Genomic DNA, 13,697 nt, shown 5'->3' with positions numbered 1-13,697 from the left:
GGTGGGCTTGGGGGTTTCAAATGCTTGAGTCACACTCAGTTGCTCTCTCTTCTTGCTGGATGCGGTACTCTCAGCTATTTCTCCAGCACCATATCTGCCTGCATGTTGCTATGCTTCCTGCCCTGGTGACCATAGACTAAACTTCTGAAACTATAAGCAAGCCCTAATTAAATGCATTTGTTTAGTAGGTGTTGCCACGGTCATGGTGCCTCTTCATAGCAATATAAAACTGATCAAGACATTTAGCAATATTAAAATATGTTTTCAGCAGTACAGAGCAAACATATCAAAGCCTCACTATGGTCAGATAGCCAGAGAAAATAAAATAAAATAAAATAAAATGAAGTGTGATCCTAATTAGTCTTATCAATAAAATATTGAGATGATCTAATCTAATGTAAAAGACTATATCAGATTAAAATGAAGATTCTTGTAGACCAGTTACATATCATACCTATTGTGAATAATGAAAAATTTGAGACTTTTTTCTGGTGCATAGGTTATTGGCATTTGAAAGTGTCAGGGTCCAGCCTTGACGGGGTTCACATGTTCCAGGGTAGGGGTGTGAGGATTAGAAATATTAGTCAGGAGGAACAGAGATACCGAAAGAAAAGGAACAGAGATGCAGAATAGAACTGGGAGGGCACCGGGCGGTGGTGGCGCACGCCTTTAATCCCAGCACTCGGGAGGCAGAGGCAGGTGGATCTCTGTGAGTTCGAGGCCAGCCTGGTCTACAAGAGCTAGTTCCAGGACAGGAACCAAAAAGCTATGGAGAAATCCTGTCTCGAAAATCAAAAAAAAAAAAAAAAAAAAAAGAAGAAGAAGAAAAAAAGAACTGGGAGGGCTGGATTTGTCAGCATTTATTTTCCATACACTTATAGACCCCAATCCAAAAGGTGGGGGTGAAGAAGGCAAAAGACTGCTTTAACATGATACAAAGAACAAACAGAGGTATTACCTTTTCAATACCTGAAACATCAAGCAACTATATCCCAAATTAAGCATTCTTTTGTTTAGGCAGGACATACACCTTAGACCAAGCATCCTTCAGGCAGCCACTGCTTGGGCCACACCTCCTGTCATATCCTTGAAGGAGCAGGAATAGGCTTGAATTCTCTGACCTGTGGTCAAGGTAGAACGGACCCACTTCTGTGGGCCCCCACAGAAAAGCTTAATTTAGCGCTAACTAGATGACTTAATGGGTAAGAGTGTCTGCTGTCAAGACTGGAGATCTGAGTTCAGTCTACAGAACCTATATAGTGAAAAAAATTGGTGGGTTTAAACATATATATATTTAGAGTAGGGCAAAGTGGTGTACACCTTTAATCCTAGAACTTGGGAGGCAGAGGCAAGTAAGTCTCTGAGAGTTCAAGACCAGCCTGGTCTACATAGAGAGTTCCAGGACAGTGAGGATTGCATAGAGAAACCCATGTCAACAAATAAATAAACAAAAATAAGCATATATATTTAATAAGTAGTTTGACAACATATCCATTTAGTAAAAACAACAGTGATTGGTTTTCCACCCCTCAAGATCTATGTTCCCTGCTGATAGAAACAATTACTTAGTAGTGGGGTTTTTGTTTAATAACTTATGAACTATGGGAGCAGAATTAGCCATTAATGCAGAGTACTTCTCTTCAAACTCTGTTTTGTTTGGTTTTGTTTTTTTGAGACAGGGTTTCTTTGTAGCTTTGGAGCCTGTCCTGGAACTAGCTCTTGTAGACACAGTGAGTGCCAGGACAGCCAAGGCTACACAGAGAAACCCCGTCTTGAAAAACCAACCAACCAACCAGAAAGAAAGAAAGAAAGAAAGAAAGAAAGAAGGAAGGAAGGAAGGAAGGAAGGAAGGAAGGAAGGAAGGAAGGAAGGAAAGAAAGAGGGAGGGAGGGAGGGAGGGAGGGAGGGAGGGAGGGAGGGAGGGAGGGAGGGAGGGAGGAAAAGAAAGAAAAGAAAAGAAAACCCCTTCACAAGTGTGCACCAGCACCAGGGTTTTAGTTGATTCCGGATATAGTCAAGCTGACAACCATCAAGAGTGGCCGTAACACAGGCAATCAGATACTCTTTTCTGGCCTCCCTCCCAGGACCCAGGCATATACACAAGCAGTGCACAGACATACAAGGGCCAAAATAACCATACACATAATAAGGGTTTTTTTTTTTTTTTGAAGACAGGGTTTCTCTGTGTAGCCCTGGCTGTCCTGGAACTAATTCTGTAGACCAGACTGGTCTTGAACTCAGAGATCTGCCTGTCTCTGCCTCCCAAACGCTGGGTTTAAAGGCATGCGCCACCACCCAGCTTGTTTCAGTTCTTTGGTTTTTTTGTTTTGTTTTGTTTTCGAGACAGGGTATCTCTGTAACTCACTCTGTAGACCAGGCTAGCCTCCGTCTTACTGAGATCTGCCTGCCTCTGCCTCCCGAGTGCTGGGATTAAAGGCGTGCGCCACCACTGCCCGGCTTTGTTTCAGTTCTTAAATAATATTAGTGAGATTTGGAGAGATAGCTCAGAGTTTAAGAGCACCTCTTCCAGAGGTCCTGAGTTCAATTCCCAGCAACCACATCTAAAATGAGGTCTGGGCCGGGCGGTGGTGGCGCACGCCTTTAATCCCAGCACTTGGGAGGCAGAGGCAGGCAGATCTCTGTGAGTTCGAGACCAGCCTGATCTACAAGAGCTAGTTCCAGGACAGGCTCCAAAACCACAGAGAAACCCTGACTCAAAAAACCAAAAAAAAAAAAAAAAAAATGAGGTCTGGTTCCTTCTTCTGGCGTGCAGGCAGAACACTGTATACCTTACACATTAAGAAATCTTTAAAATATATTAGTGACAGGTTCAGAAAGATGGCTCAGTGGGTTCAGTTACATGTTTCCAAGCCTAAGCAACTGAGTTTGACCCCTCAAACTAGCAGGGTGCTAGGAGAGAACCGACGCCTGGAAGCTGTCTCTCAACACCACAGGGAATCCATAATATGAACACACACACATAAGCACATGCCAAATGAATAAATAGTTAAATTAAATTAACAATACTAAAGATGGGGCTGGAGAGATGGTTCAGTTAAAGAACATTTGTTGCTTTTGCATAGGACCCGATTTCTGTTCTCAGCACCCACACGGTAGCTTATAATCATCTTTATTCTAGTTCTGGAAGATCCAGTTCCTTCTTTTGACTTACAAGGGCACCAGGTATTCATATGGTGCACATACATACATGCAGGCAAAAAACTCACACACAGAAAACAAAATATTAAATGCTAGAGAGACTCTTAGGGCTCCTTTCTACTTATCAGTCAAGAATTTCCATAGTTGTTAATATTGAGAAAGTGTTTCTTCTTATTTATCTTTTTCTTTTGGTTTTCTGACACAGATTCCGTGTGTAGTCAAGGCTGGCCTTCAACTCTTGCTAACTCTTTTGGCTCAGTTTCTGAGTGCTAGGGTTACAGGCTTGCATTACTATACCTGGCTATCTGATTCGTGTGAATTTAGGGCTTGTGGTGATTTCCAGTCTGGCTGGGTCCAGGACCCTCCTTCCATTCAAATCCTCTTCCACCAGCCTCCTCTAGCACCAGGAACTGTTAGAGAACAGCTCCCAAACACAATCAAGGTTTTTCATGCCTTGGAGGTATTAGTATTTACTGTCCCAGAACCTCTGCCTGAGAGGCAGAAGGGTCTTGAGACAGGGGGATAGGTCACTATCCTTGCCATTGATGTCCTTCAGAGATCAGCATGGTAGTGTCTAGAGTGGCCAAAGAGACCAAGGAAGCCTTTAGGAGGTCCCAGGATCAAAATAACATTCTGCTCTCAGCCTTTTTCCTTTTCTTCTTTTCTTCTTTATTTCGTTGTTTGTTTCTTCTTCGTCTTTTCTTCTTCTATGTTGCTTGCTCACTTTGAGGTCTCTTACACTGGTAAACTCCTGCAACACTGAGGCTGGATCGTTCTCAAAGCTCCTCTCCTCTTCTCTTTCTTTGCTTTTTTCTTGTTCTTGGTTTTCTTCCTCCTTTTTTTTTTTTTTTTTTGGAGACCTGGTCTCACCTGGAACTCATTATGTAACCCAGACTGGCATGGAAGTTGCACTGATCTTCCTGTCTGAGCCTCCCAAGGGCTAGGGTTACAGATGTGAGCCACAGTTTTTGACTGCTCTGTCTTCTTCACAAATAATCCTGGTCAGCTCTAGGACTAATCCTCCAGACTTTCTTACCTTCCCCTAGTAAGACCCAGACCCCTCCCTCAAATAATACCCTAAGATCAACTCTGGGGGTTGTTCTTTCAGGATTGGACTCCCGAATATCCAGGTCAGCCCCCCAGCCTCTGTCATCCACTTCTCAAACTCTGCTCACAATGCCGGCCACATATCCAACCCTCCCCTCTCCAGGCTCTGACTCTCAGAAATGACATTTGAAGCCCTCCACCCCATTTGTTGTTGTTGCTGTTTTCACATTCTATTTATTTGTTTGGCACATGTATATCTGTATGGGCATATGCCATAGTATGTGTATTTTTTCTTCTTCTGACATGTGGGTCCCAAAAATCAAACTCAGATTGTCAGGCTCGGTGGCAAGAGCCTTTTCTGGATGAGCCATCTTGTAGCTACACTTTCTTTTTTCTTTTAAAACAGATTCTCACTATCTAGCTCAGCCTGGTCTTGAACTCATGAACCTCCTGACTCACCCTCTCAAGGGCTGAGATTACAGGAGTGTGGCTACCATGCAGGACTGTGATGCCCCACTAACTTGAATCACCATCTGGCCCGGTACCCAGAATGAATTCCCTTCCTGCCCCCCTCCTATTTATGAGACAGGGTCTCACTGTAGCCCAGGATGCCTTGGAACTAGCGGCCGTCCTCCTTCATCAGTCTTTTGAATGTTAGAATCACAGGTTTGAACATCCGGCTCAACAAATATTCTGAGGATCTCCTCTCACAGAAATCCTAAGGAATATGTGGAATACACTAGGGTAAACGCCAAGGTCTCTCCCCTTCAAAACCCCTCCTAAGCTTTATCTCCCAAACCACATCCCCTTGACTCATCTAGGGACGTAACAATCATGGGTCTTCATTTACAAAATGCCCGTCTACTCTGACCCAGACCCAGGAGAGGCTCGTATCCCTGTCACCATACTTATTTGAGGTTTGGGTGCAACGTGACATCTAACAGCTACCAGTTTCTAAACCTTCCACTGTAGATGGAGACTGCTTGTTTGTTCCCAGCCACACAGGCCCGAAATAATCACACAGAAACTGTATTAATTAAAACAATTCTTGGCCAATCACTTAGGCATATTGATTACTAGCTCTTATATCTTAAATTAACCCACTTCTATTATTCTTTTTTTCTTTTTTTTTTTTTTTGGTTTTTCGAGACAGGGTTTCTCTGTGGTTTTGGAGCTCACTTCTATTATTCTATAATTTATCATGAGGCTTGTGGTTTACTGGTTAGGTTCCCTGGCATCTGTGTCCTTTAGCTGCTACCTGGCATCTTCTGACTCCACTTACTTTCCCTCAGCATTCAATTTAGTTTTCCCTGCCTAGCTCTATTCTGCCCCACCATAGGCCCAAGCAGCTTCTTTATTCATTAACCAATAAAAGCAACACATACACAGAAAGACCTCCCACATCATCTGACTGCCTGACTGCATACACCCAGCAAACCTGGAAGCCCATGGGTTGGAATGGTCACCTGCTCTAGAGAGCGCTTGCTTAGTATGCAGAGTAAGAGGGGTTTGGTCCCCAGGACCAGATAAAACTGTGTGTACCAGTACCATCTTGTAATGCTGGCACTTGGGAGGCAGAGGCAGAGGATTCAAAAGTTTAGGCCTTCCTCAGCTCTATAGTAAGTTTTAGGCCAACCTGGGCTATATGAGACGTCTCAAAATAAAAAAAAAACAAACTTGGGCAACTTTAACATTCAATTAATTATTTCTGGAGCTCTCTCTCTGTTCCTGAATAGCTAGAGATGTTAGATTTCCACCTAGGGGGACCTGTTTCTGCCTGGGGGAACCTGCTTCGCCCAGATAGTCCCAGAAAATAGGGCTTACCCACCTCCACCCTCTCCAGGTCTGGGAAATCCCTGATTTACCCTTCAGATGGTTTTGTTTTGTTTTGATTTGGGTCCTTCCTTCCTTCCTCCCTCCCTCTCTCCTTCCTTCCTTCCTTCCTTCCTTCCTTCCTTCCTTCCTTCCTTCCTTCCTTCCTTCCTTCTTGTCAGGGACCAGCCTCAACAAAATTACCTCTTGCCAAGGTAGGGGTATGGGGATCAGAAAAATAAGTAAAGAATATGAAGATGAATGTGAAAATAATAAAACAGAAACAAGAATCATACCAGGAGGGAGTTCCAGGGAATACTGAAATCGCCCATGTTTAATTTCCAATTACTTAAAATATCCCTAACCCCAAAAGGTAGGAGTAAGATAAAAAACTGCATTAACATGATACAAGGAAATGAGCAGACCAGTTAAAGGTCACAGGCTACATTCATAGTTAAACATTCTGTTCCTAGATAAAACAAGTCACACTCACACCCTAGACTAAAACATTCTGTAGACAAACCACTCCCTGGGTGGAATCCATTGTTATCTCCTTAAGGGAGTGAGAACTTAGTTGGATCCTTAGACTTTTGTTTGGAGTAGAAACATATTTACTTCTCTATTCCTGAAATACAAGGTTTGGATATTATTGTCAACACTTGTTGATAATAACCTTGAGAGCAGAACTCTCTGGTCTAAATCTAGGTGAGAGCCGGGCGATGGTGGCGCACGCCTTTAATCCCAGCACTCGGGAGGCAGAGGTAGGCGGATCTCTGTGAGTTCGAGACCAGCCTGGTCTACAGAGCTAGTTCCAGGACAGGCTCCAAAGCCACAGAGAAACCCTGTCTCGAAAAAAAAAAAAAAGGAAATATTTGCTTCATGAAATTAAGCCGGGCGATGGTGGCGCACGCCTTTAATCCCAGCACTCGGGAGGCAGAGGCAGGCGGATCTCTGTGAGTTCGAGACCAGCCTGGTCTACAGAGCTAGTTCCAGGACAGGCTCCAAAGCCACAGAGAAACCCTGTCTCGAAAAACCAAAATAAATAAATAAATAAATAAATAAATAAATAAATAAATAAATCTAGGTGAGACCTTTGTTTGAGGTAAAAACAGACAATAACCTTGAAGGAACAGAGGTAAGCTCCAACTTTCTGGCCTTTGGACAAGGTAGAAATGGCTCACATTTTTGGGCCGCCACACCTATCTTCCTTCTTTCCTTCCTTTCTCTTTTTTCCTCTGAGATGGAGTTTCTCTGTGTAACAGCCCTGGCCATCCTGGAACTATTTCTATAGACCAGGCTGGCCCTAAACTTAGATATCTGCCTGGCTCTGTCTCCTTAGTGCTTCCGATATTCTTTTTTTTTTTATTATTATGTATACAGTGTTCTGCCTGCCAGTATGCCTTCAGGCCAGAAGAGGGTGCCAGATCTCATGACAGATGGTTGTGAGCCACTATGTGGTTGCTGGGAATTGAACTCATGACTTTTTAACCTCTGAGCCATCTCTCCAACTCTCCTTCAGATATTTTTAATAACCCCTGCTTACCCCCAGAAGTTCCCTAAGAGGCCCCATTTCCCCCACAAAACACAAGTACTTCCAAATTTCCCCATCCACAGGAGTATAGAAGCCTTCAATTCTTCCACCAATTCACTACAGACCCTTCATGTCCTGATATCCAAAGTGACCTGGGGCAGGTCTCTCTTTCTCTCTCTCTGAACATCTATCTCCCAGGGGACTAGAGCTTCTTCCCTATCCTCCTTGTTTTATTTTGTGCAACATTCTTCTGCTTGGGTGTGGGTTCTGGTGTGGTTAAGAGGCCTGGAGCTCAGCAACTGGGGCTAGACACCTGCCTTGCCTTTGCTGCTTGGCCAACAGAATTCTATTGCCACCTGTAGAACAGAAAAGGTGATAGCACACAGGTCAGAGCAAGAGTGGTAGGGGACAGACCCTCTTCTTTCCCTAGTCTGTAAAACTCTAGGACAACTCTGAGGCCATTTCTGACAACTCTGAGGCCTCTCAGCAGTAGTGCTCTCCCCTCCCCTGGGAACCAAGGACCTAACAACTACACACGCACGTACTGGAATGTTGGGGATTTTCCATCTCCCTGTGTCCTTGTGGATGTTCTCCAGATAGAACTCAGTTATTGAAATTGGGTCAAGATAACCCTTAGATGTCATTCAGTTCCTTGGCCTTGGTCAGGGGATATTGACTCAGTTCCTCAGATAAGGTTAGGATGACTCACAGATGTTTCCCCCTTACCCTGCCTGATCTAGCAACCACACACCGTGGCTTAGACCAATCATTGCTTTGAATCAGTCAATCTTAATAGTTGGAAAAACAACCCCCAGACTTCCCCCTTGTTTCTGAGGCTTTTTACTTTAAAAGTAGCCTGTATCAGCTATTCGGGGGTCTTTCTGGCTTTTTGAATGCTGAAAGACTCTGTCACAACAGAATTAATTAAATCCTCTTGCTTTTACATCAACTGCAGTGTGAGAGTGTTTTCTTGGGACAACTCCTCCTTGGTAATTGGACTCCAGGGTCCAACAGGTCCACACAGTTACCTTCTCTGCTCATTGTAGGTACTGGCACCTCCTGCATGGAGATACATGGGAATATGTGACAGTAGTCTCCCCAGTGGACATATGGTCACCTATGACATGTTTTGAGAAAAGATGTAGTTATCTTATATCCTGCTCAGGTCTAGACATGGAGGCTGGGCTGTCCCATGTCCTACCTGACTGCCAACAAGGAGACCTGTGTGGGAGCCAGAAAGAATACTGGGACTCATTTGGCCTCAGGTGCTAACCCCCACTAACTGAGAAGTCTCAAGATGCTCTTTCCCCTCTTGAGATGCTGTCATTCCAGGCACAGGAGGCAAAAACTGAGATACAGAGAAGTCAGAGCATTTTCTGATCTTTGAGAACCAAAAATTGACATGCAAAATTGGAGGCCACATTTTATTAGGACATTCTGCAATATTCCATCAGATTTTTGCATATAGTAGGCACTCAGTAAAAGTTTGCTTAACATGGTATCTACTCAGGAATTGGAATAATATGGTAGAGTTGGGGTGAGGAGTACCCTTGGAGTTTTAGAGGTCACAGGATGTTTGGGGGTCCTGAACATAGTGGGGCTAGAGGATTAAAAAGTAAGTAGGGGGGATGGAGGTTAAGAGCACTGGCTGCTCCTCCAAAAGACCTGGGCTCTATTCCCAGCACCCACATGGCAGCTCACAACTGTCTGTAACTCCACCCTAGGGGATCTGGCCTCCTCACATAGACATACACGCAGGTAAAACACCAATGGACATAAAATAATTATAAATGAATTATAAAAAATGTAGAAAGAGGGCTGGAGAGATGGCTCAGAGGTTAAGAGCATTGCCTGTTCTTCCAAAGGTCCTGAGTTCAATTCCCAGCAACCACATGGTGGCTCACAACCATTTGTAATGGGGTCTGGTGCCCTCTTCTGGCCTTCAGGCATACACACAGACAGAATATTGTATACTTAATAAATAAATAAATAAATATTTTAAAAAAATGTAGAAGCCCGGCGATGGTGGCGCACGCCTTTAATCCCAGCACTCGGGAGGCAGAGGCAGGTGGATCTCTGTGAGTTCGAGACCAGCCTGGTCTACAGAGCTAGATCCAGGACAGGCTCCAAAGCCACAGAGAAACCCTGTCTCGAAAAACAAACAAAAAAAAAATGTAGAAAGAAGTAGGGCAGGTCTCCCAAAGAATAAAGTGATGCCGGGCGGTGGTGGCGCACGCTTTTAATCCCAGCACTCGGGAGGCAGAGGCAGGCGGATCTCTGTGAGTTCGAGGCCAGCCTGGTCTACAAGAGCTAGTTCCAGGACGGGAACCAAAAAAGCTATGGAGAAACCCTGTCTCCAAAAATCAAAAAAAAAAAAAAACAAAAAAACAAAAACAAAAAACAAAAAACAAAAAAAACAAAGAATAAAGTGATGGGGGTACCCGGAAGTTCTGAGAACATAGAAGTGGGATGAGACACCACCAGTGGAGGAACACGATCCCCTCTTATTTTGTCAAACACATATTTGGGAACTTGGAAGGTGTACTTGGGCACAGCGAAACTGTTGGAGAAGAAATAACGGAACCGCAGTAAGCCAGCACTCAGGGACAGCACTTTACAGAAGAAACTGGGAATCTCAGAGGCTTATAGACCTGCTCAGGGCACCAGTGCCAACGGACCATGCCAGTCTCCATAGGCTTACACCCACGGGTCGGTGACTTTTTTATTAAGTGGCATGAACACGTTGTGCCCACCATGTATACTACCTGGTTGAGCTGTCAGAGCCCAGGTGTTGACAGGTGACAACAGCTTGGACAGTCCCTGCTTTTGCTCTTGCAATCCCTTGCCCTGCATTTTTGGCCTGACCTTGTGTGAGGGAAGACACATTGGAACTGCTACTCTTCTCGGTATTTTTATTATTTTTTTCCTTTTCTGATACAAGGCTTTCCTCTGTAGCTCAGGCTTGCCTCAAGCTGGCAGCAAACCTCTGACAGCCTCCTGCATGCTGGGATTACAGGTGCATGCTGGGATTATAGGTGCATGCTGGGATTACAGGTACATGCCGGGATTACAAATTCATGCCGGGATTACAGGTGCATGCTGGGATTACAGGGGCATGCCACTATACCTGGCTTTGCCTATATTGTAAAAAAAATCTTTACTTTTATTTATATGTATTTATGTATATAGGTCACTTGTTTGTGTTTGCAGAGTCCAGAAGAGGGTGTTAGGTCCTTTGGAACTGGAGTTACAGGTCAATATATGTCCTCTGCAAGAGCAGCAAGTGCTCTTAACCTCTGAGCCATCTCTCCAGTCCCTATACTCAGCTTTGGCTGAGATATTCACTTCTAGATGACGTATAGAACTTCCCGCCAGGGGGCTTGAGCATTAAGGAATCTGTGGATGGGTAGCAGGGTGCTTGTAATCCAAAGAATGGAGGCTAGAATCCTTTTAGCTCCAAGGGTGTGAGAGCCTTGCAGGTTAGGGCATTGTCCAAGGGCTGGGCAGTGAAGGGAGTGGTGAGCACCTTAGGGGCATGCCAATTAGATACGAGGTTCAAGGGTTTGGGAATGGAGAACTAGGTCCAGACTGGGAGACGTTCAGGCACGCGTACTTGAGAAGGAATGGGCAGCTTCAAGGCCATTCTCAGAGATGAATTACTACACAAGGGGCCCAGAATGCTAGATGAGAACTCCCTGGGCAAGATGATGCAAAAAACAAACAAACAAACAAACAAAAAACAAACAAACAAACAACAACAACAACAAAACCCCTGAGATTCAGGAGACAAGGGCAAGGAACGACCAAGAAGCGAAGCTTGTATCACTTGAATCTAGCAGCAAGGGAGGAGGTTGCTGTGGAACCCTGTCCTTGGGTATGACAAGCCTGTCGCCCTCTTTAAAAACTTATTTCAGCCGGGCGGTGGTGGCGCAGGCCTTTAATCCCAGCACTTGGGAGGCAGAGGCAGGCGGATCTCTGTGAGTTCAAGACCAGCCTGGTCTACAAGAGCTAGTTCCAGGACAGGCTCCAAAACCACAGAGAAACCCTGTCTCAAAAACCAAAAAAAAAAAAAAAAAAAAAAAACCAAAAAAAAAACTTATTTCAAAGTCAGACAGTGGTGGCGCCTACCTTTACCAGATCTCTGAGTTCGAGGTCAGCCTGGTCTACAGAGCAAGTTCCAGGATAGCCAGGGCTACACAGAGAAACCCTGTCTCAAAAACAAAAAGCAACCCTTATTACATTTATTGTTTTACACACATGTGCCACTGCACTGCGTGGACTTCAGAAGATACCCTAGGAAGGTGCTTTTCTCCTTCCATTATGTGGGTCCCAGAAGTCAAACCTTAGCCTCGGCAGAAAGTACCTTTACCATCTAAGCCATCTCGGCGGTCTCGTTGCCCTGATAAACTATGAACCAGTTGACATTAACAATTACTGCTGAAGAGGGTTCATGAGGCCATGCCAGTTCTCTAGGATTTATGGTTGCTAGTTGCTAGGGAGAGGGGCCTGTGAGGACACGCTCTCCCAAGGAATAGCAACGGCTGGACTAGTGAGCTGCCTCAGCAGATAATGGCTTTCGGTGATCAGCCTGACAACCTGAGTTTGGTGGGAGAAAGCCGATTCTCCCAGTTTTCTTCAGAACTCATGCTTGCTGTGTCATGTATACATGTGCCCCCTCCGTGAATTTAAAATTGTAGAACTGTTGGTGGAGAGAGGGGTTAATTTTTTTTTTACTACATTTCATTCGAGTTTGTATGTGTGTGAGGTCAGAGGACAACCTATCAGTTCTCTCCTTAAATCATGTAGGTCACAGGAACACAACTCAGGTCCTGTGCCTTGGGGGCAATTGCCTTTACTCTAAGAACCTCCTTGATGATTCCTTAAAAATCCCAATTCTTTAAGATTTTTTTTTTTTTTTTTTTTGGTTTTTTCGAGACAGGGTTTCTCTGTGGTTTTGGAGCCTGTCCTGGAACTAGCTCTGTAGACCAGGCTGGTCTCGAACTCACAGAGATCCGCCTGCCTCTGCCTCCCAAGTGCTGGGATTAAAGGCGTGCGCCACCATCGCCCGGCAATTCTTTAAGATTTTATTTTATTTTTAATTATTTGTATAGCTATGTATGTGTCTACGTATAGGTACATGCACATGCGTATGTACCAGGTCCCTGGAGTTGGAGTTACAGATGTCGTGAGCTGCCTGACATGGATGCTGGGAACTGAATTCAGGTTCTCTGCAAGAGCAGCAAGTGCTCTTAACCACTAAGCTAACTCTTTTTTCCCTACGCTCCTGTAAGGAATCCTCCTTAGGAACTGGCGACAACTCAGTGGTGGTTAAGAGCACTTGCTGCTTTTTCGAGGACTGGGGCTCAAGTCCCATTGCCCACATGGAGGCTCCCAATTAGCCCAGTTCCTGAGGAGCCAGCCCCCTTTGCTGGCCTCTGTAAACACTAGGCACGTACATAGGGCACAGGCAAACATGCAAACAAGACCCCCACGCACATTACATTAAATTAAACTTGAAAGGAATCCCGATTAAACTCATTATTTCCCTAAACTAGAAGGTTTGGTGGAATAGTTTCTTTGGTTTGTCATTAGTGGGGTGAATAGAAAAATTTCATGCTACAGGGTTCAGTGGGGTACAGACAGTAGAACGCCAGCCATTGCAACCTCTAGAGCGTCAGCGTAGCCTTTGGAAAGTGGGGATGGTGACGTATGTGTGGTAAGCCTGCCAAGAAAATCCAGCTTTAAGTTGCTTGTGTGGCATACATGTGGCTTCTCTCCTTCCACACTGACCTGCAAGGTGTTTCACTTTACTTCTTTTTTTTTAAATGAAAACTTAAAAAGTATTTGAGGAGAGGGCATGACCATGCTAGGGCATACAGACGGAGGACAGAGTCCAGTCTGCAGGAGACGGTCTCGTTCTCTCCTTGTATCATGTGGGGCCTGGGGACTGAAATCAGGTCATCATGCTTGGTGACAGCAAATGCCTTTACACACTGAACCATCTTGTCACCATTTCTTTTGTTTTTTAGGCCCTGGTTGTCCTGAAATCTCCTCTGTACACCAGACTGGCCCCAGACAGAGTTTCTCCTGCTTCTGCCTCCTGAGTGCTGATATTAAAGGCGTGCGCCACCATGCCTCGCCCCATTTA

Source organism: Chionomys nivalis, chromosome X (assembly GCF_950005125.1).
Source record: "Chionomys nivalis chromosome X, mChiNiv1.1, whole genome shotgun sequence".
Lineage (NCBI taxonomy): Eukaryota > Metazoa > Chordata > Mammalia > Rodentia > Cricetidae > Chionomys > Chionomys nivalis.
This window is presented reverse-complemented; position numbering follows the sequence as displayed.